This window comes from Coenobita brevimanus, chromosome 7, assembly GCF_032717465.1.
Source record: "Coenobita brevimanus isolate Jiangsu-jjx chromosome 7, ASM3271746v2, whole genome shotgun sequence".
NCBI classification, from domain to species: domain Eukaryota; kingdom Metazoa; phylum Arthropoda; class Malacostraca; order Decapoda; family Coenobitidae; genus Coenobita; species Coenobita brevimanus.
In genome coordinates this window covers 19437364-19462756 of record NC_136960.1, presented here as the reverse complement: position 1 = coordinate 19462756, position 25393 = coordinate 19437364, and positions in this window count along the sequence as shown.

The following is a 25393-nucleotide window of genomic DNA, read 5'->3' as shown; positions in this document are numbered from 1 at the left end:
AGTAATTGAGTAAGTGACCAAGCGAGCAAGCAAGTATGCATTATAACATTCACATAATGTGGAGCCAAGCAAGGTGTTTAATTTGTAACAACACACTCGGCCCCTTGCACTTCTTCCTGCCTCCTGCCTTAGTGTGTGTGTCAGCGTGTAATTTGTACACTACCTGACTTACTGTATAGTGAGCTCGTATTCGTCCTTTCAGAGTTCCACCTTTAAGCGAGCCTGACTCATCTACACGTACTGTATCATGTGACATGTTCCACAGGAGGGAGGGTGTTGAAGAGCCCAGCTATCCTGGCCAATTTCACGCCTATCTTGTTATCAGATGATCTTCCTGTACCCCATCCTGGTTCACCTTGCTTCGTCTTGCCCCTCTCTCTCTCTCTCTCTCTCTCTCTCTCTCTCTCTCCTTGACACCCAGCCTAAGCCTGCTTCAAAATGACATTTTTATTCCCTCATCCGAAATTCCTCTGCTATGCTCAACCTCTAATCGCCCCCTTTCCAATTAATCATTCCCTTCTGTCATTCATGTTCCCAGACTGATTAAATAATTTTTATAAAATGCTTTGCGTGGGCATTTCCATCCCTGACCTTCAGCATTCTGTTACACTTACTGTAACTTCAAAGGCTTCTACAACTCGAGGACGGCTTCACAGCAGTGACTTAAAGGCTAGTTCTCAGAATCAATATATTAATTATTGGTTGACTCCGAATATTTCCGTCACGCTTGGTTGAGATCGAATAAAAAGAGCTTGAAATATAGGGTCAAACATTTGATCTTGACGTGTGACCTTCGCCTTTGACTAATTCATCTAAGAATCGAGGTCAACTTTTCCGGCAAGTTTAATCTGAATCGGATCAAAACTACTCACTTCCGACGTTGCCATGAGGCCTTGAGCTTTTTTGACATATTGTTCTCAAAAACATATATCAGGTTCTGGGAAGTCCTCGTAGCCTTCAGCCAAGTATGATCCATTTCGAATTAAAATTTGTTCACACACACACACACACACACACACACACACACACACACACACACACACACACACACACACACACACACACACACACACACAACAACAACAACAACAACAACAACAACAACAACAACAACAACAACGATGGCCTTATACTTCAGGGGGCTCTGGACAGGGCGTCACATGGGGCCCTCCAACATAATTTGTAATTTTCATAGCCTGGCAAAATACCAGTAGATTTTCTACAAAACAGTCCAGGTTCTACAATATTTTTCCTGGCTGTGATGCTAAGTGAAAGAATAAAACTAAAATCGTATTAAAATTAATAATATGGTGTTAGGTATATTGGGGGCCGCCTTTGTGAGGGGGGGGTGCAGGCTGGATGGCTGGGGGGGGGGGGCTGGACAGTTGCCCAGTTTATCCACCCCTAAAGCCACCATTGCACACAAACATACTGGCACACGTTGGCCAGATCATTGCATCTGACACTATCTGTGCACAGGTATAAAAAAGATCATGAAGAAAAGAGAAAACAAGTACGAGATGGAAATTAAGAAAGCTTAGGGAAAAAGAGAGATTACGGAAGGTGTGAGGACTGGTTGAGTAGGTGTCGAAAAAATGACGGGAAAATGTTTAAGCCATGTAAATCCTGAAGACAATGGTAAGGTGTTGCAGTCTGGTCTTATCCATAACTGAATAAGTCGAAATTATTTCTTAGTCATATTTTCATTAATGCCTAGAGTAATGAAAGATTATAGATAATGAAGTATTTCTTGCACACTTATAGCAGGTTATGTCTCACTTTAAAGCAAAAAAGTAAATAAATAAATAAAGGAAAGCAAGAGCAAGAGAGGTCTTCCTGGATGCTCCCCTGTCCCTCTCCCCTCACACTGCCGGACCCCTAACTCCTCTCACTAACCTTCTCAGTCGAATTACGTTCTATTCTTATTTTATTCATGTTACCACAAGAGAATTTTACTCATCTGAGGAGAACCCCTGGTAGTGAAGGGGTTAATGAAGGATATATCTAACCCTTCCTGTCCGAGAAATATCCAAGGCTGAAGAAAAGCATGTGGATATAGCAAGAATAAGATATAGAAGTACAAAACAGTGAAGAAATTAACTGTTGAATATAGAGTAAGCTTTTGATCAAGGTCTTTAGTATTTTATCCCAGCCCAGCATCCTGTGCCTTACTGTCGCCCAGGAACAGGTCTACCTATCCTCCTGCCTAAGTGATTATTATTGCTTGCTTAAAGGCTGTCTTCGGGGACCTTTTCTCGATGTCAAGCAACAAACCAACAAAAATACAGAAATCGAATCATAATAATATAGATTATGCTATACCATTATGCTATACAGTTTTATGGGTATGTGGAGGGAGGAAGGAGATGCGAGAGTGATAACACAAGAAACACGTCACTCTTCTCTCTTGTGTCATGCTGGTAATTTCAACGCCGGACCAAGGACGAACCCATCCCTTCCACTCTAAACAAAAGGCCAGAAATGAGTCATAACTCGGGAACCGTTGGCCCGATTGGCCTGTTTTGTTCTTCAAGTTAGAACATTTTAACGGTACCTTGTTCTAGCAAAAGTTTTGCACTATATACGCCGTTTTTGCTGTGTTACGGTAATAAACCAACAAACATACAGAAATCGGATCATCATAATATAGATTATTATTATTATAATACTCCCCCTTGGGGCTAAGTACGAGTAAGTGTGTGTGTGTGTGTGTGTGTGTGTGTGTGTGTGTGTATATATATATATAAGTAAAGTGGGAGTGTGTCGTCCTGTCTTGGCTACCCCCATTTTGGGGGGGAAATTAGCCTAGGTATATATATAGATAGATAGATCATCATCATCGTCATCGTCATCGTCATCGTCATCATCATCATTATTTTTATTATTATTATTATTTATATTATTGTTATTATTATTATTATTGTTGTCGTTGTTGTTGCTCTTATTATTATTATTATTGTTATTATTATTATTATTATTATTATTATTATTATTATAATTATTATTATTATTATTATCATTACCGTTTTTAGTATTTACGGAATGATAGCTTGCAGTGTACTGTTAGGTCAATTAAAAATCTCTAAGAGCGAGGCTTCGTAGCCACCTTGCCACTGCTGGTGATGTTTCCATTCGGATTCCTTCACCCGATCCACTGCAGTGACTGTGACCGAGTTTATGCGGCTACGATGGTTGACAAATAGCCTTTTTGCAGAGCGACAGTTTGCAATGTAACATCATTCTGTTATAACTGTCAACCATCGCTGCCGCATTTCCGGTAACAAAACTCACTGTTACTCCCATTGCAATGCTTATTCTAGACTCTCTTTGCTACACCCTCCACAGCTCATACATTCGCTTCATCTTTGGTACTCGGTCTTTTCTTTGGGACAGTTCAGGAGTGGCAGCTAATCTCATTCTCGATGCTTCCATCCCCTTGTAGTACCTAACTCAGATAATACTTTGATTCATAGAGAAGGTTATGTGCACACCAACACTGAAGATTTTACAGTAATCACACGTTTGATAGGGTACTACCGTATGTAGGTTATGTCGCCGAGAGACAAACTGCACTGCACATCCTGCCACTTTGTCACTTTCAGATCAATATATGGTCTTTCTCTTAGTTTCAGTTTCTCTTTTAATGTTTTTGATTCATTCTTAGCATCTATAATACACTTCGTTAGTCCCTGTATTACAAGGTGCCACATATTCCAGTTTGCCACGTATGATGGGTCTGTTAGTGTTATGTGTCAGTGTATCATGGTATGAGTCAGTGTGGATTATCATGTTCTTAACTCTTCTCTGCGAAAGGTCCTTCCTAAGCTGAATATAAATGGCTGGAAATAACATGAATAAAAATAATTCATCAAGGCAGTAAAGGAGATAATGTAGTAGTCATGTATAAGATAGCCCTAATATAAATGCAGTATGGACGGTGGGTGTTAGAGCCGAAGTGGTGACATGTGGAGTTGAAATAAGTAGGAGGACTGCTGGACCTCAGGGGTTAAGCCCATACCCAGGATCGGAGACATATATAAAAGAAAAAAATATCTCTAGTCTCTTCCCTACGCCAAGGTTCCCCAAACTGAATATAATTGTCCGTTGATAGCAGGAATAAAAACATCGTACTAAACGGGTTCTGTCTGTATCGTCATAGGATCATATTATGATCCTATGACGATACAGACAGTAAATTTTTAAGAACCATAAAGCGTACTGAGGGGACTGTGCTTGGTACTCCTGCCCTATATTTTACCAAATGCATTTCTTCCGAGATTCGAAGTCTTGCTTGATCAGTGAATGAACCTTTGACTCACTTCTCTGGTCACTCTATTGATGGTGTTAATCCTGTGCATTAAATCACTATTTCTGGAACCTGCCAACTTCATTTTCACTAATGAGATATAGGGTAAGAAGGTTGTTAATTTTGTGTAAATTTGTAATGTGTGCAATACTCTGCGCCAGCCAACTTGTCCTTAGAGTGACACCTTTTCCAAACAGTCGCGCCAAACTGGCTAAGTTAAATATTTTCCAGCTGATAAAACAAAGAGTTGTATCATACATTAATTGCCGTATCTTTCTATAGGTAAAACTAAAGTTTGTGTATGTTCACAGTTATTCGTATATTTCACACTTCATGAGTCTCTGATGGAGGCTGAGAGGGTGAGGCTTTGTGGGCTAGTCGCAGAGCACAGTATGGAATATTATGGAGTTAGTTGTGTAATATTCACGCCCCCCATTATTTCACTATACCAGCACGTGTTTCTGTACTATATCAAGTTGCCAAGTAAGAACCTGACAGTGCAGTTGCCACGGCTGAGGGTTGCAGGGGAGTCAGTGTGAGTGGCTGGACAGGTAATGTGTGTGTGTCAACAGTGTCTGAATTTTGAGTAGGGTGATAAGACCACTGCATCCACCACCCTTTGTTGGCTGTATCAATACTGGGGTATGACCTCCATCCACCACTCCCTCTCTGTCACCAACTTTGTGTCTTGCCTTCAGTTTCCACTTGTCTTTACCACTTATCCTTCTTTCCTTTCTCTGTTTCTCATCATGATTATATATATATATATATATATATATATATATATATATATATATATATATATATATATATACACTATATATATATATATATATATATATATATATATATATATATATATACACTATATATATATATATATATATATATATATATATATATATATATATATATATATATACACTATATATATATATATAGACACTATATATATATATATATATATATATATATTTTTTTTTTGCGAGGAACAAGGAACTAAAGGCTAAGCCCGCAAAACGTTCCTTCCAAGAAAACAAAAAAACAATATAAAAGAGAGCCAAATTCAAGATCCGTTCATTTCGAGATGCCTGGACACACTTCGTTTGAAAGACTGGAGATCATAGGAAGTAGGAAATACAGACAGAGGGAGACAGTTCCAGAGTTGACCTGTTGCATAAATGAAGGACTGGGAGTAACACTTAACTCTTGCATTAGAGAGTTGGACAGAAAAGGGATGAGAGTTTGTTGCTAGACGGGTGCTACGCACTCGTCATTCAGGTGGAGGGATGCAAGCAGACAGTTCAGAGGAGCAGTGACCATTGAAGTATCAATAGAAAGAGATAAAGAAGCAACAGTGCGGCGAAGAGACAGGGGTTTAAGGGAGCCAGCAAGAGGAGGAGAGTTGATGAGACGAAAAGCCTTTGGCTCCACTCTACTGAGAAGAGCTGAATGTGGGGAGCCTCCCCACACATGAGAGTTGTACTCTAAACAGGGGCGAATAAAACCCGTGTATAAAGTGAACAACTGTGCAGGGGTATAGAGGGCAGGGAGTCGGCTTAGCACGCCTAATCTCTTGGAAGCAGATTTTACAAGAGATGTAATATTATCTTTCCAAGATAAGTCCTGAGTGAATGAAACCCCAAGCATGTTCAAGGATGACACAGGATTGAGCTGGATATTATTAAACATTAGTGGGTACTCCTGTGGAAGATTTTGACAGGTTGATGGGTGTAAAAACTGAGTCTTTGATGCATTAAAAACAACAAGATTATTTTTACCCCACTCCAAGATACGAGCCAAGTCAGACATTAGGTGTGCCATTGCCTCATCCCTTGTATGTTGAAGTAACTGCTGAGATGGACGTTGCGGGAACCGAATGGAAAGGTGAAGCATGGAATCATCAGCATACGAGTGGATAGGGTTAGATGTACAGTTTAGATCATTGATGAATAAAATAAAGAGAGTTGGTGATAGGACAGAGTCCTGAGGAACACCACTGTTAATAGATCTAGGAGATGAACGATGGCCGTCTACAACAGCAGCTATAGAACGACCAGAAAGGAAGCTGTAGATGAAGGCACAGATAGAAGGATAGAAACCGTAAGAGGGCAGTTTGGAAAATAAAGATTTATGCCAGACTCGATCGAAAGCCTTTGAGATGTCAAGTCCAATGGCAAAGCTTTCGCCAAAATCACGAAAGGAGGATGACCAGGAGTCTGAAAGGAAGGTGAGAAGATCGCCAGTGGAGCATCCCTGACGGAACCCAAACTGATGATCAGAAAGATGGTTATGATAGGAAATATGTTTTAAAATTGTTCTGTTAAGAACAGACTCGAAAACTTTTGAGACACAGGATGTTAAAGCAATTGGACGATAGTTAGAGGGTTGGGAATGGTCACCCTTCTTTGGGACTGGCCGAATGAGAGAAAACTTCCAGCAAGAAGGAAAGGTACAAGTTGAAAGACAAAGGCAAAAGAGTACCTAGGCAGGGTGTATGCACTGAAGCACAGTTCTTGAGGACAACAGGAGGGACTCCATCAGGCCCATTATGCCTTGCTAGTATTGAGGCCAGTGATGGCAGAAAATACATCAGTTGAAGAAATTTTAACCCGTCACGTCCCGAGCTATTTCGCACCTCTGACACCCCCCAATCCTGAGGTATTTTCGATTTTTTTTTTTTTTTGGCTAAAACCTCCGCTTTTGGTGAGAAACATCGAAAATTCATAGAGAAATCGCTCACCTGAGTTTTAAAATACTCGATCCAGGTACGAGTACCTCCTTACCTGACTGGGTTTTCTAACAGGCTGGCACCAAAGAAAACGAGTTCTATGGGAGGGTAACCATTTCACACCACTCATAAACAGTATTTATTTATTTACTTGGTACGAATTTATATGTAGTACAAGAGTATATTGGTTTTCAAACAGTAATATAGGCATTATAAGCATTGTTTCACTCACTAACTCATCACCATACCTGACCTTCTTGTGCCACATTACCTGATCATTATTTCTGACTGTTTCTTCCTCTAATGCTATTTAAACTTTGTCCTACACATTGTCATCGATTGGGGAATCACTCTGGCCCTGAATGTCTTTACTGGCCAGGTCGCTGGTAACAGGTGAATTGCCGAGACAATGACGTGAGGGGAGGGGGGTTTTGCGGTGTAAGGCATTGTCCCTGCTTGGCATCTTGAAGAGGAATAGAGGAAGGTGTCCCGTGTATACATACTCGTACGAAAAATCACGCACGAAAATTGAAAATTGTGCAAACTAGGGACCTTGCAATTGCACGATGTACCAGTACATCGCCGGGACTGGCAAATGCAAAATGTTGCAACTTACCCATACGTCGACAGGACGGGGCGGGTTAATGTCAGCCATGAGGAAGTCCAAGGGGGGAAGTAATGGAGGAACAGCACCGGAATCGTCTATAAGGTGGAATTGGAGGAGAAAATCTAAGCAAAGAGATCTGCTTTATCAGTAGAAGAGCTACAGAGCCATCAGAGTAGAAAAGAGGGAAGGATGATGAGGTAAAGTTGTTATAAAGGTTTTTGGCAAGGTGCCAGAAGGAGCAGGAAGAATTCGAGTTGGAGAGTCGAGAGCATTTAGTACAGATGAAATTATTTTTAGCAGAGCAAAGAACAGACTTAGCACGATTCCGGGCAGAAACATTAGCAAGATATGATTCAGGGGTTAGTTGGCTCCGGTACCTTTTATAGGCCCTCTCCTTTTTGTAGACAGCATTAGAACAAGCGTGATTAAACCAAGGCTTTCCTGCATTAGTCAAAGGATATGAGAAAGGAATGTATGCTTCCATGCCCGAGAGAATAACCTCTGGAATGCGCAAGGCACACCCAGATGGCTAGTGGCCATGGAAGCAATAATCTTTCCAGAGAAAATCAAAGAAGTACTGCCTGAGGGCCTCCCAGTCTGCAGCTCCAAAGTGTCACAGATGACGTTTCTTTGGAGGGTCCACAGGCCGTAATGGAGTGTTAGGACAGGTTAAAGGTAATAAGGTTATAACTGGAGGAGCCCAAAGGAGAGAAAAGGTTAACAGTGTAAGTTGAAGGATTAGTTGTAAGGAAGAGGTCAAGTATGTTGGAGCTCTCTCTAAGGCGGTCAGGGATATGGGTAGGGTGCTGTACAAGCTGCTCTAGGTCATTAAGGATAGAAAAGATGTAGGCTTGTTCACCAGGTGGATCAGTGAAAGGAGAGGAGAGCCAAAGGTGGTGGTGAACATTGAAATCTCCTAGAATGGAGATTTCAGATAAAGGAGAAATGGACAGAATGTGTTCCATCGTAGAAGTAAGATAGTCAAAGAATTTTTGATAGTCAGTAGAATTAGGAGATAAGTAAACAGCGCTGATATATTTAGTCAGAGAATGACAAGAAAGCCGAAGCCAGAGAGTAGAGAATTCAGAAGAATCAAGTTCAGGAACATGAGAGCAAGATAGGTCGTTGCGTACATATACACAACAGCCACCTTTGGCTTTGAGATGAGTATAGAGAAAGTAGGAGGATACAGAAAATGGTTTGCTGTCAGTTGCATATATACTGTATATGTCTGTCCATCCCCTCTTGAACAGTCTTTTTAGTTTTTATCTCAACTTCTTTCCATTGCAGTCGCTGAATCATCATCATCATCATCAGCTTGAGTAGTCTAACGTAACTTCTAAATTTCCAAACTGCTCTTTCTCAGATTCTGTCCTTCCATTTGTGCCTTCAGTTTAATTTTCTGATAATAGACTTTCTGTTGTTACTGTTCAGTACAATGATCTTTAAAAGCGATCTAAAGTGGTGTTCCTCAGAGTCTCTCTCTCTCTCTCTCTCTCTCTCTCTCTCTCTCTCTCTCTCTCTCTCTCTCTCTCTCTCCGGTTTTTCATCAATTATCCAGCTAATGGTTTCGTGCCTCAAATTTCCACTTCTTCCCATGGTAATCTCATCAGTCATAACAACACGAATGCTGCGATGGCATGACACAGCTAACTAGTAACGCCTGCTTTTTTGACTTCTGAAAAAGAACCAACTTTTGTAATCCTTCGGAAATATTACGAGTATTTTTCATTTTTCTGCGTGTCACAATCTTCCAGGCGATCCCCAACTCACACATCTATCCTTCATCATCTCCGCTTAATCTTAGTCTCTGTTTCTAATGATCAGTTTAAGAAAAAAAAAAAAAAACTTGTGAAGTCACCTTCTCAAAACTTAGGTGTGCAAAAGAGATTCTGTGCTTTCCTCACCTCTGCTTAGTTAAGGGACAATACATACATGTAAATAGATATAGGTATAGATATAGACGGACGAACAGATAAGCAAATAACGGAACAGAATGATACTGGGTACCTAATATAAATTTTATCAGTTCTTTTACCCAGTTAGAAGCTGGGCCTTATACCGGTACCTTGTCAGACCTCACAGACCCTACTCTGAGCTGGAGAAGTAGCAGTACTTGTGAGAGAGAGAGAGAGAGAGAGAGAGAGAGAGAGAGAGAGGGAGAGGTTATGTCATATTTGGTATAATATATTTTTAAAAAATTAATATTCTTCTTCCTCTCCTTGCCGATGTACGCACCACAAGGAAACGAGGTTAGATCAGATTAGATCAGGTTAGGTTAAGTCAGGCTTGACTAGATTAGGTTACCGGTAAGTGTGGCTGTGATTATGTGGGTTAGCTGAGATGCGGGTATTTAAGCTGGATTAGGACAGGATAGGTATGCAACCAGGTTAGGGGAAGAGTTGAGTTAGGTAAGGTATGGGATTAGGTGAGGATCTGTATGGCTGAGTTAGGTTAGGTCTGGGTGTGGTTGGGTGGAAGATTAGGTTAAGTTTGCGGATACAAAAATTAAGTGTTGAGGCAGCTCATATTAACCTCGTCTCTTGATTAATAACGTAGAAGATGGGTAGTGGAAGTGGAGATTTACTGAGGTTATGTGGACAATGATGGATTGACTGTGCCGGCTGGTGCAATAATTGTCCTTAGTAAGTTTTTGCGCCTGGTTCGGTTATGACCAGCTGCCAAAGGGTGGGACGGGATGCCTGGGACGAAAGGGCGGGAGCAAATGGGATGATGGGTGGTTGTGGGAGGGAGGAAGAGTGAATGAGTCAGTGTGTGTGTGTGTGTGTGTGTGTGTGTGTGTGTGTGTGTGTGACTGGAACATGAGTGGCTATAAAAAGTGGGTGGTGTTGACGGAGAGACTTGGTATACAATGTGGGTGTGGGTTTGCATGAATATGTAATGAAAGTGGCTTAGAAACGAAGGTAAGTGATGAGGATGCTTGTGGGTTTGGAGAGAGGGGACAGCTGGGGTGAAGGTGGAGATGGGTAGGCAGTATGGGTATGTGGTGTGGGTGAATGTAGGTATGGAATCCACCAGGACAGACAGTGCCGGTAGTTGATGAGGCTGGGTGTGGGTAGGGACACGGTCTGGACAGCGCTTACTATTTTCTGTCTTTGTAAAGCAAGATTTAGTTGGAATTCTTGATATTTATATTTCACAATATATTTGGCCACCTCTCGAACAAATTTCCTGTCTCGCTTATGCTCAGTCTACAACCTCGACCCTTTCAGTGGCAGGGTATCAAGGCATTACAAAATAAACCTTCTCGATAAAGTATTTGCTTTTAGATTGCTTCCGGTTTCTTAATTAGTGATCTACCCTACTTTAAAACCTATACACACTGGGCGTTTTAATATCAACATCAAATCCAACACCATCAAGGCCACACCACCACCAACCTTCACCTCACCTGGGGTAATAACATAATAACAACTTCCGCCGTTCGTCCTTGAGTCAGGGCTTGTGTAAGTGTAGCCTGTCCGAGGGTAGAGTTTTTGCTTCTCTTTTGCGCAGAAAAACAGGAGCCCAAGGCATAATGACTGCACGGTTCGTCCCTTCCTATATTAAAATTTCGATCAGTCAGTGTCCGAGTGAAGATGTACAATAGTGGACAACCAATAGCACGTCTCGATAGCTTATACTATACCGAAATAACATCAGAAAGACAGAGGGGTTGGGAGATCCAGCCAGCACATAATTATAACCGAACCCACTCTTGCGTCTTCAATACAGCAGTTACCAACATGAACGAAACAGTTTTACTGGCCTCAAATTGCTATATCCCCTCCCTGATTGCTGAGTTGTAACAGTCGATTAACAGTCATTTTTCTTTCTCTTTCTACATCCTATCTTCGTTTCTTCCCTTTCGATGCTGCAGATGTTAGAGGCTGCCCCTAGCAACTTATAGTGCTCGCGTTCCTCCTGCTGCATCTGCTGCATTAAGTTTACAACTACTTCTACTACTAATTATTATTATTATTATTATTATTATTATTAGTATTAGTATTAGTATTATTATTATTATTATGATATGTGATGCTAGTCACAAAGACGTGTTATGGAAAGAATGTAGAGTCGTAGCTTTGTCTTTTTCTGCCTCTCAGCTGCATGCAATAAACAACAAAACGACGAAAATCTGGACCAGGTTAAGGTAAAGAGGAATACAAAAGTAACTAACAAACGCGTCTTTACAACTGTCCATAATGACAAGCATACTGATAAATATAATGAGGTAGGCTAAGAGGGAATGTCCAGACTTACAACGATGCTCACCTGTGCTGGCATCTTCAGTCATGAGGAATAACAGCAGGACATACAGCAGTGATGGTGGAGGAAGAACAGTGAATGGACAATGAACATATTCCCCCAGTAGCAAGTCACAGCGTTCTTGTCTTCTCAGTAGCCCGTTATCGTGAGCAGAATTTTTAACATTTTCAGTATGAAGACCTATCCTACCGGTATAGGATGTTTTCCAGCGTGGAAGAGACTGTTGATATTGAAGAAAACTGCGATTGTTTCTGACATTTTCAGTCCCAGTGGTCTGTACATTGCAAAACAGAATCGCTTAGAGATAGCAAGATCAGCGAATAAACAGTTGCCATTGTAGGGAAGGGTTGAGAAATAATAAATGAATACGTCTGTGTCAGTTTTCATTTTTTCTCGTATTTGTTTGCTATATATTGAAAGTGTGTGTTGGATTCGGATGGCAACCCACTGGTGTCTCTTGAAGACTGGGAATTTCCTCTTAGCTCTACCATCTTGTAGTAAATAGTAATAACCTCTAATGCTTGATTCCTGGAGCTAATACGGAATAGGTGAAGAGCCAGATATCACACTGCATAGAAATAAATCATGTTTTCATATTCTGTTTCAGCATCATTAAAGAAGGACTCTGAAGAGCAGGAACCACACAGTCATAAATTACACCATAACTTTCTGTGAGGTAGTCAAGTTTTGTCAAAGAAAATCCAGGCAAACTGCGACTAATTATGCCGTTACATTTACGTCGTTCCTGAGGCACCAAGTTCTCATGTCTGGTTACTAACACGTTCCAGGGCTCTCTCTCTCTCTCTCTCTCTCTCTCTCTGGCTCACATCAACTTTTTTCTTTTTTTCATTCTCAGTGTGTTATGCTTTGTTGTCTTTAAAAATATCGTTACGTATCCTATGCATAACGACAAGGTGATAAAGGACGTGACCTAATTAGCCAAACGACACTTGGCTTTTCATATGACAAGGATTCCCAACCCTTTTTCAGCTCAGTTGATGGTCAGCTGTTGTCAGATTGGAGGGTTAACTTAACTAGCAACCAAGGAGTCTCATTCCCACCCCATAACAAAGGCTCATCTAATTTAATGCAACCACGAAACAGTAACCAAGAGTGGCCCAGTTACCTTAGATGAACGCAAGCGTATTATAGTACGGCTTGTTCCCCCTAAACTGTCATCATTCTTGTGTGTGTGTGTGTGTGTGTGTGTGTGTGTGTGTGTGTGTAGAGGGGATGTTGCGTGTCTGTGCTGGGGAAATTATGGGGAAGGAGGGGGGAGGGGGCAGAAGACAGAAACAGGGTGCTTTGGTAAAAACTTGTCTTAAACTATTTAGAGATGTTGCCATCACAGATCTTCAGCGTCTTCGAGGCATTTCACGCTTGCTGCTAGTAAAACATCTTACTTTTCATAGAAGTATGATATATCATAAGAGAGAGATAGAAAGATAGAAACCGTAAGAGGGCAGTTTGGAAATTAAAAATTTATGCCAGACTCGATCGAAAGCCTTTGAGATGTCATGTGCAATGGCAAAGCTTTCGCCAAAGTCCCGAATGGAGGATGATCAGGAGTCTGAAAGGTAGGTGAGAAGATCACCACGGGAGCGTCCCTGACGGAACCCAAACTGACGATCAGAAAGAAGGTTATGATAGGATAGAAGCTTTAAAATTTTTCTGTTAAAAATAGACTCGAAACCTTTTGAGACATAGGATGTTAAAGCAATTGAACGATAATTGGAGGGTTGGGAATGGTCACCCTTCTTTGGGACTGGCTGAATGAGAGCAAACTTCCAGGAAGAAGGAAAGGTGCAAGTTGATTGACAAAGGCGAAAGGGTTTACCTAGGCAGGGTATAAGCACAGTTCTTGAGGACAACAGGAGGGACCCCATTAGGCCCATATGCCTTGTTAGTGTTGAGGCCAGTCATGGCAAAATTCATTGGCTGAAGAAATTATAATTAAAGCCATGAGGAAGTCAGAAGGGGGAAGTGATGGAGGAACAGCACCGGAATCATCTAAGTGGAATTGGAGGAGAAAGTCTGAGCGAAGGGATCTGCTTTATCAGTAGAAGAAATAGCAACAGAGCTATCTGAGTAGAAAGGAGGAGGGAAGGATGATAAGGTAAACTTGTTAGAAAGGTTTTTGGCAAGGTGCCAGAAGGAGCGGGAAGAATTCGAGTTGGAGAGTTGAGAGCATTTAGTACGAGTGAAATTATTTTTAGCAGAGTGAAGAACAGACTTAGCACGATTCCGGGCAGAAACATAAAAAAGATATGATTCAGGGGTGGTTGGCTTCAGTACCTTTCATAGGCCCTCTCCGTAATGTGGACAGCAATAGAACAAGCGTGATTCAACCAAGGCTTTCCTGCATTAGTCAAAGGATATGAGAAAGGAATGTATGCTTCCATGCCCGAGAGAACAATCTCTGTAATGTGCAAGGCACACTCAGATGGCTCCTGGCCATGGAAGCAATAATCGTTCCAGGGAAAATCAAAGAAGTATTGCCCAAGAGCCTCCCAATCAGCAGCTCCAAAGTGTCACAATCGACGTTTCTTTGAAAGGTCCACTTGCCATACTGGAGCGATATGACAGGTTAAGATAATAAAGTTGTGATCGGAGGAGCCCAAAGGAGAGGAAAGATTAACAATATAAGCAGAAGGTTTAATTGTAAGGAAGACGTCAAGTATGTTGGAGCTCTCTCCAAGGCAGTCAGGGACACGGGTAGCTTGCTGTACAAGCTGCCCTAGGTCATTAAGGATAGAAAAGATGTAGGCTTGTTCACCAGGTGGATCAGTGAAAGGAGAGGAGAGCCAAAGGTGGTGGTGAACATTGAAATCTCCTAGAATGGAGATTTCAGATAAAGGAGAAATAGATAGGATGTGTTCCATCGTAGAAGTAAAATAGGCGAAGAATTTTTGATAGTCAGTAGAATTAGGGCATAAGTAAACAGCACAGATATATTTAGCCAGAGAATGACAGGAGCCGAAGCCAGAGAGTAGAGAATTCAGAAGAATCAAGTCAAGGAATGCGAGAGCAAGATAAGTCGTTGCATACATATACACAACAGCCACCTTTGGTTTTGAAATGAGTATTAAGAAACTAGGAGGATACAGAAAAGGGTTTGCAATCAGTTGCCTCAGACAGCTGAGTCTCAGTTAAGAAGAGACGGTGAGGTTTAGAGGAGGAGAGGTGATGCTCAACTTAAGGAAAGTTAGAGGAAACGCCGCGAATGTTGCAGAAATGAAGAAATGAGTCAGACAGTGGTTCCAGGCAGCTCGTTGAGTCGTCACCGGGAGAGGGGTGGATGGTGGGGACGTTTATTCCCCCCCCCCCGGGGACTCCGAGGTTTTGTTATTAGATGCCATTTGTCTTTTTTTTTTTTTTTTTTTTTTTTTTTTTTGAAAAGGAAGTGTAGTGTGTAATGTGCATGTTGATAGTTTGATTCAGATCGAGTAAAAATTGTCTGAGTAATAGGACCGGCCCCTTGTCCTTGCCCTGTACCCTTGCCCTTGTCCTGCAACTTTGACCTTTGACCTATTGTTCTCAAATCAAATCACTAACTCATTGGCTGACCCTCAGTCCTTCTACCAAGTTTGGTGCAAAGGAGATTAAAACTGTTATACTGCTCACACACACACACACACACACACACACACACACACACACACACAAGAACTCCGCCTCTGCCCCCCCCCTCCCCCCCGTTTTGTAAGCTACCGTTAACCCTATTTTCTTTTGTGATGACAATGGTGGAAGGTAACGATGGATCACTTATTATTCTCCACACATTCGTCTCCGCGTCAGTGCCACTTTCACCATTCTTTTATAACATTATGAGGTGTTTTACCGAGACCTATAAATTACAAGAGGTCACTTCCCACCGCGGCCTAGTCCTTAGTGAATAACCACAAATCTCTCGCTGCCAATAGTCGGTATTGCTGCTCAGCCCTTTGATTATATTCCTTCTGCCACCATATTATTTTTTCAGCCTTGGAGAAGCCCCTTATGCAATATTAATTTTTTATAATAATCCTAATGAAAACCATTGATAATCTCAAATTGGTCATAAAATCATCTATCTGTTTACTGTCCACAAATTGGTGAAGGAAGTGAATTTTACCTTAGTTTTCTTGCTTCTTTTTTTGTAATATGTACTGAATAAGCTTCTTATAAAATTGTTAGATGGTTGAAATCTTTAATGACTCATAATTTGCTCTTATTGACATGGGTCCACTCTGTGATCTAGATGGATATAGTTGATGGTGGATGGAATCGAGTAAAAAAAAAAAACATAAAAACTTAAACTGTGGTCTAGTTAGTTACAGTAGTTATCAAGCCTCTGATCATCCCCTTACTTCCCTGGTTATTCCAGATTATATCACTTCCCTGATAATGTAAGTGTATTATAATTACTAGCGTTGAAAATTCGTATTTCGTTTGGTTTGGACTCGAGCGAGTTCACGCGGGAGTACGAAACACAGTTGTCGGAATTATCATGTCAGTAAACAGGATACCGCTTCTTGCATTCGTCCATGTAAGACCCAGTTTTTGTGATGTGAGGTGATAATGTCAGTTATAACCTGCCTGCTGTTTGACATCCCATCTCAAAATTCATTCTTGGGTGGCGGCAGCAAGATAGAAAATTACCTTGAAACGTCACATTGGAAGTACGACAACAGTTTAACCCTTTAAGGACGAGAGGCCGCTTCTTTGCTGACTTCGGTTGTTTTTGGGTTGCTAGAATGAAATGGTTAAGATATTTCTTGTTTTCAAAACGTTAGTGAAAACTTAATTTTACTCCATAGAAGAATGGAATACACTCATTAGCCAAACATAATAGATCTGCAATAAGCAGAATATACAAATTTATAATTATGGTACTTTACACTACATTTTGATATGCCTTGTGGTAAGAAAATTATTTTGGTATTGTACCTCTGAAGTCTCTTTGTATATGAAGTCTAATATTTATGCAGGGTGATCTTCATACAGCTGTAGCACTCTAACATCCTTCTGTGCAAATTGTCATGGTGATTAATGAACATACAAGGAGTTAGGATTCCCAAATACTGAGTGGTTGCCTTATATCTCATAAATCTCTTGGAAGGCCTCAATTAAAAATGAAAAAGGAGTCATGGGGTATTTGCCCAAGGAACAATTGTACAAAGATTGAAGTAAATTATAGAAGAATTCAATGAATGTTGCCAAGCTGAAAAGTGCTTGAAAGAAAGAAAAGGAAGAGGAAAAGAACTGACTAAAATTAAAGACTTCAGTTTAATCCAAGAAAACGGTTACTTTCAAGAGCCGGAAGTTGGTGGGAGAGTAAATACTGGATAACTGGGAATGGGCTGGACGAACATCAGAGGAATAGGCTAGTGTAAAACAAGTACTCGTGGGCCTTTTGGACCCCTCGCACTTGCTCCTGCAGAGGGCTTTCACACTGCAAGTTCACTTTCTCGTGCTTCGCACTCGTTTCCTCGCGCATCGTGCGTGCGTTGCGATCATTTCAGGTAATCCGAGTCACGTTCATGTGCTGTTCTAGTCTAACGTTGTCACTCTCGGCCGTCAAAGCGACATCGAAAGGCCCATGATGGTCCGTTTATGTGCTGTTCTAGTCTAATGTTGTCACTTGGATTTTTTGCAGCTAACCAATTGATCGTGTTATTTGCAGCTTCAGGAATGGAACCCAAGATGTCTGAATGGAAGTCCGAAATACACACACAAACACACGTCTACTGCAATAGTATATTTTAGTTGTAGCTATGGGCAAAAAGTTCTACGGAGATCCTATGCCGGGCACCGGGAGCGGCGTTTTTTGGTCAAAATGTGATTGCTCATTAAATATAGTAAAAGTTTTTCAGTCGTGATGGAACCAAGTTTTTTCACATCAGCGAATTTTTTGCAATTTTTGTGCCAATTTTGGTGCGATTTGAATGTGTAGTTTTGGCTGTTCAAAATACACACACACACACACACACACACACACACACACACACACACACACACACACACACACACACACACACACACACACACAGCTAGTGCTATAGTTTATTAGATGATGGAAGGATACTTGAATATGTCGGAGGAAGAGCTGATGATACTGATGGAAAGACTGGAAGTGTTTTGGTTGTGGCTACCCAAGATGAACTCTGGGATTCGATGTCAGGGAAACGATAGAAAAAAAAAGACAAATTATCACTTTTCAATCCAGTTTTCAGGAAGAAGTAATCGGACGATCGTGCTTCTTGACATGGACGTGAAATAAATGGTTTACTCGAGGCGCAGTGGTGGCTATACTCAAAATACTCTAACTTGGCCAAAAATTACTAATACCTCCATCTTGAATGCTAAGCTGCAGCAGTAACTTAACACTAGAATATGCTGTTACTCATGAAAAAGTGCAGTGTAAAGGATGTAAACCCACAGTACTGCTTTATTCTGTCACTGAGTTTCGTGAAATAAGCTGCAAAAGCACGAAAACATTGGACAAGCCTAGATACAGAGTACAATTATGAATGAAGTTGGCGGCAGCGTAAGTAGGGCCGGTGTAACAGGCCGTTTTAACCCCCCTGGCCAGTTTATACCCCGGGGTATATTCTGGCCCAGGCCTTTTTATACCCGGGTATAAACTGGCCTAGGCCATTTTAACCCCGCTAGGCCAGATTAACCCCCCTTTTTTCATAAATATTAATAAAAATATTAAATAAAATATAAATAAATTTCTAATAATCAGTTCTGTTTGTTTGTGTGGAGGTAATAAGTTTAATTCCAATAATTTGTGTGACTGCTTTTCACACTTTGTTAGGTGATGAAATGACATAATAGGACTCTCAGAAGGACATTATTTATTAACTTAGTACAGTACAGTAGAGAAGCAATTAGATATATTTTTTTTTGCATACTTTGAACCTTAGAGTATTCTGCTGTTAGTCTAGAATAGTTTATTTTGTAAATCATACTCTGTCATGCATGTATTTTGTAAGAAATAAAGAAATAATTAGAACACAACTTGTATTTTATTGATATTATATAAAATAAAGGGAGGTTAATCTGGCCTAGGGGGTTTAAGTGGCCTAAGCCAGTTTATACCCCAGGGTATATTCTGGCCTAGGCCATTTTATACCCCGGGTATAAACTGGCCTAGGCTACTTTATACCCGGGTATATTCTGGCGGGGGGTTAAACTGGCCTGGTACACCTGTAAATACCCAGCCAATCTTCCTTAAACCGCTGCTAATCTACCCATATAAAGGTGGTTGAGGCGATGCTTATTAAGGGTGACGAGTGAGAGTGGGAGTGCTGGTGTAAGAGATGGGGAGGGTGAGGGTGAAAATGGTGGTTGATGATAGTGCTGGTTATGATGATAGTGATAGTGGTGATACAGATGATGGTGATGTAATGGAATGTAAAGGTGATAGTGGTGATGCTAATGGTTGATGGTGGTGACAGTGATGAAAGTGACGGCAGTGTTGTTGATCGTGGTGGTGCTACTGCAGATGGTGATGTAAGGGATCATGAGGGTGAGTGGTTGTGATAATGCATGCTTGTGGTGATAGTGATGCTGATATTAATGGTTGTGGTGATAATGATGGTGTTGGTGGTGATGTTGATCGTGATGTAAGGGTTAGTGATGGTGAGAGTGGTGGTGATATGTTTCTTGCTGGTAATATTGTTAATGGCAATGTTGGTGAAGATGACAGTTGTGATAGTGATACTGATGATGGTAATGATGACAATGGTGGTGGTGATACTGATGATGGTAATGATTGCATTACATAGGATTACATAGGAAAGCAAACAGCAACATACCTTATGGTCCTTTCGAGGCTGCTTGTTACGGAGAAGACTATGACTACAAGATCTAACTCTACATACTGGAGGATAAGGATAGTAAAGCAAGAAGGCTCCCCCCACCCCCAAACCCTCCAGGAAAAAGTGAGAAAAACCACCATGCAGCATGGAAAAACTGACATGGAAATTCCACAGGAAATACTGGAAAGGAAAAGTCACATTCTATAATACATTATCTATAAGTTACCCGTTTGAGTAACCTGAAAGAGAAAGCAATCAAATAAACTACTATTTACGGCATGATATTATAGACGGGTACATTGAGTTAATGGGGCGTCTGTAGACATAACGTGAAAATTACACAGTGCACAGTGTGGATGTATAGGGGTGGTGCGGCAGCCTTGCCTGTCGCTTTTAAGGTAGGCAGCAGTCAATCAGGCCCTAACTCTGTTCACTCCACTAAGACGAGGAACTCTCCCATCTGGGACAAGTACACTAGTCTCATCCTGAAGCAGTGACCCCTGGTACATTAAAAAAATCCCGATGGTTGGTCACTTGGCTAACAGGGACCCTCAGTGATCCACAGCCCATCACAGGTCGAAAGTAAGAGTAGTGACCATTAACTCTGGGCTATCTGTGCTGTTCCTAATCTGTGCTTATATTACCTTATTTTGCATTGAGTAAATTGAAAAATGTATAATGACGTGACGCAAAGCTATGTACGGGTACTTGTTTACAGGGTGTCTTGTAGACAAAAAGGGAATGAACTTACACATTGCTATAAAAGCAAGTTATTCGAACAGAAAAAGAGTCAGCTGAGGATTCTTATGCAAATACTTGTCTAGTTTGTTTTTGAATGTCTCAACTGAGATACTGTTCACGGTATCTGAGGGTAATCTGTTCCAGATATTTACAACTCTGTTGAAGAAGTATTTTGCTTCATGGGATTGGAAACGCTTTCCCATAATTTTACAGCCATTACTTCTGGTTTGACATAACCAGTCTGTATCAAAATACTTATTCGTGTCTAAGTTGCGATATCCCTTCATGATTTTGAAAACTTCAATAAGGTCCCCTCTTAACCTGCGCTTTGTTAGGCTAAATAATTTAAGTTCTTCAAAGCATTCCTCATATGGTTTGTTTCTAAGTCGTGGTATCATTTTTATGATTCTTCGCTGTATTTTCTCAAATTTTTCAATGTCCTTTCTGTAGTATGGAGACCAGGACTGCACACAATACTCAAGATGGGGGCGCACTAGCGAGTTGTACAAGGCAAGTATGACTTTTTCCAATATAAATTCGAAAGTTCTTCCGATAAAACCCACTAGCTTGTTTGCAATTTTAACCACTTTGGTGCAATGCTTACTCGGTTTTAGGTCATTTGATATTATCACACCAAGATCCTTTTCACTGTCTGTACTTGATAACTGCATATTGTTCATTTTGTAATTTGCATGGACGTTGTTACTTCCAATATGAAGTACTTTACATTTTTCTGTGTTAAATTGCATTTGCCATTTTTCTGCCCAGCTTGCTCAAGTATTAAGGTCATTTGTAACAGCTGCCACTGTAATTTTGAAGTTACTTTACTGGTTATTTTACTATCATCTGCAAATTTGGATACTTTACAATTCAGATCCTCATCAATATCATTTATATAGATAATAAAAAGTATTGGTCCAAGTACTGAGCCTTGGGGAACGCTGCTAAGCACATTACGCCATTTGGATTCCTTTTCGTTTATCACAACTTGCTGTTTTCGGTCCGAAAGCCAGTCTTGTAACCATTTCTGCGTATTTCCTCTCATTCCATATACTTCTATTTTGCTCATGAGACGTTTGTGAGGGACAGTGTCAAATGCTTTCTAAAAGTCGAGGTAAATTATATCTACTGCTCTTGAGTCATCATATGATTTGTAAACATCATGGAAGAAGTCCAGTAAGTTAGTTAAGCATGAACGACGATGTCTGAATCCATGCTGCGAGTCATTAATTATATTATTTTCTTCTTTTTCACTATTTTATCTCTTATGATTTTTTCCATTAACTTACACACTATTGATGTTAAGCTGATTGGTCTGTAATTTCCTGGGTGCGACTTATTTCCATTTTTGAAAATTGGTGTTACATTTTGCTAGTTTCCATTCGCATGGAACTTTCCCGGTACTTAAAGATTTATTGAATAAAACAGAGAGTGGCAGCAGTAACTCATTTTTTGCTTCTTTGAGAATTCTCGGTGATAATTTATCGGGGCCAGGGGTTTTATTTATGTTCTTACTATTTATGGCTGAAAGGATACCACTATTATGGATAGCATAGTTACTAAGGACTGTGCTGTTTGCTTGGTTCGTGGGTAACAGTAGGTTTCTGATGGTGTTTTCTACTGTAAAAACAGACGCAAAGTAATCGTTAAGAATGTTCGCCATTTCGACCTCATTTTCTGTGTGTTTGCCATTGTTCATTTCTAGAGGGCCTATTGATGTAGTCATAACCTTTTTCTTTCTAATGTAACTAAAATTCATTAGGATTTGATTTGCACATATTAGCAATGTGGATCTCCAGTACTCTTTTGCTTTGTTTATTAAGTCTTTTCGATATGCGACGTAGATTTTCGTACTGTAATTTATCATCATAATTTTGTGTGGTTTTATATTTATGGTATGCCTGTTTTTTTTTACTTTTAATTTCACTGCACCACCACTTTGGTTTACTATTACCAGCTGGACGCCTGTTACGTGGTGGTGAAAGAGGTGATATTGACAGTGGTGTAAGCGAAGATGATAAAGATGATTTTTACCTCAGAGCGAAGTGAAATCTAAGTGTGTGAGTGTTCTGCTGTGTATTACTTCCTTATGTCTCCTCTCTTTGCTGTTTTTGATGTTCGGTGGTAAACATTGATGATACAGTATGTTCTCCCAATTTTCTCCTTCCTTCAGCGTTTCCTCCCACTCTTAATTTAACATCCACTTGGTGTAAGAACTTCACCTATGTATATACGAGATCTCCTTTATCTTTAACTTTCTCATTTTATTTCCTTTGGTTTTGATTTTCTCCTTCCTTATTTCCATCGATGCGTGAACGTCTGTCTTCCTTTTCCATATTTTCATCCAACTTTCCGTTTTCTTTACTTCCTTTTCCACCTTTTAAGTTTCCTGTTTTCGCTCAACCCTCCTTTCGTTCTCTCCGTCTCCTTGATACCTTTTCTCCCTCCACCTTCCTCCCGTCCTCTCCGTCTCCTTGATACTGTACCTTTTCTCCCTCCACCTTCCTCCCGTCCTCTCCGTCTCCTTCCATTTCTCTGTTTTCATCTTTCTTGTTCCTTTCATACTTGTATGTTTTACTCTTTTCTTCTCTTTAGCAATGTCTTCTTTGTTTGTTTCAGAGTTTTATCCCCGATTACTTTTACCCTTTATTCCACATTCTTCTTTACACAATTAGATATAATTAAAGTAGTTCAAAAATCTTAATAATATTTCTACGTATTATTCAGTAATTCATCTTCCTCCTCTCTGCCATGTGACCATACTGACCCTGTCACTCTCATATTTCATCCCTCTCATCCATAGGCCCTGTAATCCTCTTTTTTGCTACCCCTTTATCTCATAACTCATATCAGTGCAGTAAATTCTCTGCTAAAATCCCATTACTTGTGGTGTGGTCAGGTAAGTGAACATTTTTGCTAAAAAAAGTGGGTGGACAGGTTGTGAATCAATACGTGTTTATAGAACAGTGATTATTATAATGTTAGCATAAAACAGAGTGGTGAAGGGCAGCTTGAGGTAGTGATTATCACCGAATATATCGACGGCCTGGGCTGCTTAAAGAAATATGTGACAAGTCCCCTGTACCTCCGAGTCTAGTGTCACCACTTCCCCTAACCCCGCCACCAGGCCCAGTTTAAGCCGGCACATGTGTTTTTATGGGCTTTTTGACAGAGATGTACAGAGCCTTTCTGGCACACTACGTCAGTGCTTAAAGTGAGGGTGTAGGGAGTTATGACACTGTAATATTTTGAGGCGAACGGCATCAGGTGTGCAGCAGCCCTATACCTATCTGGCCTGGGTAGCACAAACCATTGTCAGCCAAACCTACCTACCCTTACATCGATCCCTCCCCAACATAACCCGCATCACTGTACTTTATCTACGTCGCACCTGAGTCTGTTTCCGTCACCATATATAGTCAGCAGAGGGACGGTAGCTGTGAAAGATATGGGACTCTAACACCATTGTATATAAGGCATCCTTTGTGATTCCCCAAAAATGAGAGTATAAATAAGCTTCTATCTTCATTGTTAGTGGCAGGTATCTTGATGTAGTCCTAATGTATGTCAGGGTCGAGTAAAAAATGTAGGCGAAACTGGATTATGCAAAAAGGCTGTTAAATATTTAGCAGATGCCAAAACTGGAATTCAAGTAGTTCGAAGTGTTTTGTGTTTAAATATCACTATTTGCTGTCACCTTTTTTCCTTTGACGCTTCCCTCCCCGACTAACTCCTCCTCCGCCCACACTGAGGTCTTTATTCCCCTTCTGGGTATCATTAATAATCCCAGGGGTCGTTTGCGACGGAAGTGTCATGGAAGAAAATTGTTAGCAAATGCTGAAATATAAATAGAAAAATACAAAATACTTGAATTCCAGTTGTGGTTTCTGCTAACTTTTATCTAAAATCTACCTCGTACATTAGGATAAAATATAAAGGAGACGCTCTAGCGTGAGAGGTCTAGATGTGGCAAGATTTAAGTATATCTCAGCTTCTTTTACGTTTTCTTATCCCTCCCTCCTCTTACTTTCCTTGTGTCCCGATCCTTCCTTTTTCCGCATAACTTCTTAGATTTTCGCATATCCATATCCTCTACTTCCCTCTCATTTTCCTCCACCCTACCGTCTCCCCGTCCATGTCCACTCTTCATAACTACATCCATCCAGGACCACTGTCTCCCCTCTCGTCGTCCTCTCTTGTCAGTGAGGGGTAGCTTGGATGTGTGATGTACCGCGGGAGAGACGGGTGGGGTTGCTGTAAATTGTGACTGTGTGTGTGTGTGTGTGTGTGTGTGTGTGTGTGTGTGTGTGTGTGTGTGTGCGCGCGCGCGCTTGTTCGTGTTTTTCTGTGCATGGGTACTAAGTTTCTCTAAGTCTTGGTTTCCTCACACTACCGACACCATACATCAGTATACTCACAAAGCCTTACTCCCCACCACAGTGTTGCCAGATGGTCTCCGTAAAATTTCTGTTGATTTCTTACCAAAATTCCTGGATTTATAGAAAATTTTATAAAGATTAAAATTTTTATTATAATTATATAATACTCAATTAAAATGATATTTCCCTTTTATTAAGAACTCAACTCTATATACATAAGTACTGATAAGTGCAGTCAATTATATAGCAGTTTATTTAACTGTTTTAGAGAGACCTTGATAATAATTATTAAATGATTTTCCCCCAACAGCTACATTTTGCTAAGGTAATATTCTTACTCCTTCCCTCAAATATATATTTTTATAAATAAGTACACAAACAATAAAACAGAATAACAATACTGCAAACAACGTGAATACAGTGCATTTTATCTGTAATAATATTTGATATTCTTCTTTAACACTAAATAGAAAAAAAAGCTTCGCTACAAGGTAAATATTCTCAGTAATGTGATATACTGATTTCAAACTCCTAATATTTCAAAACATGGCA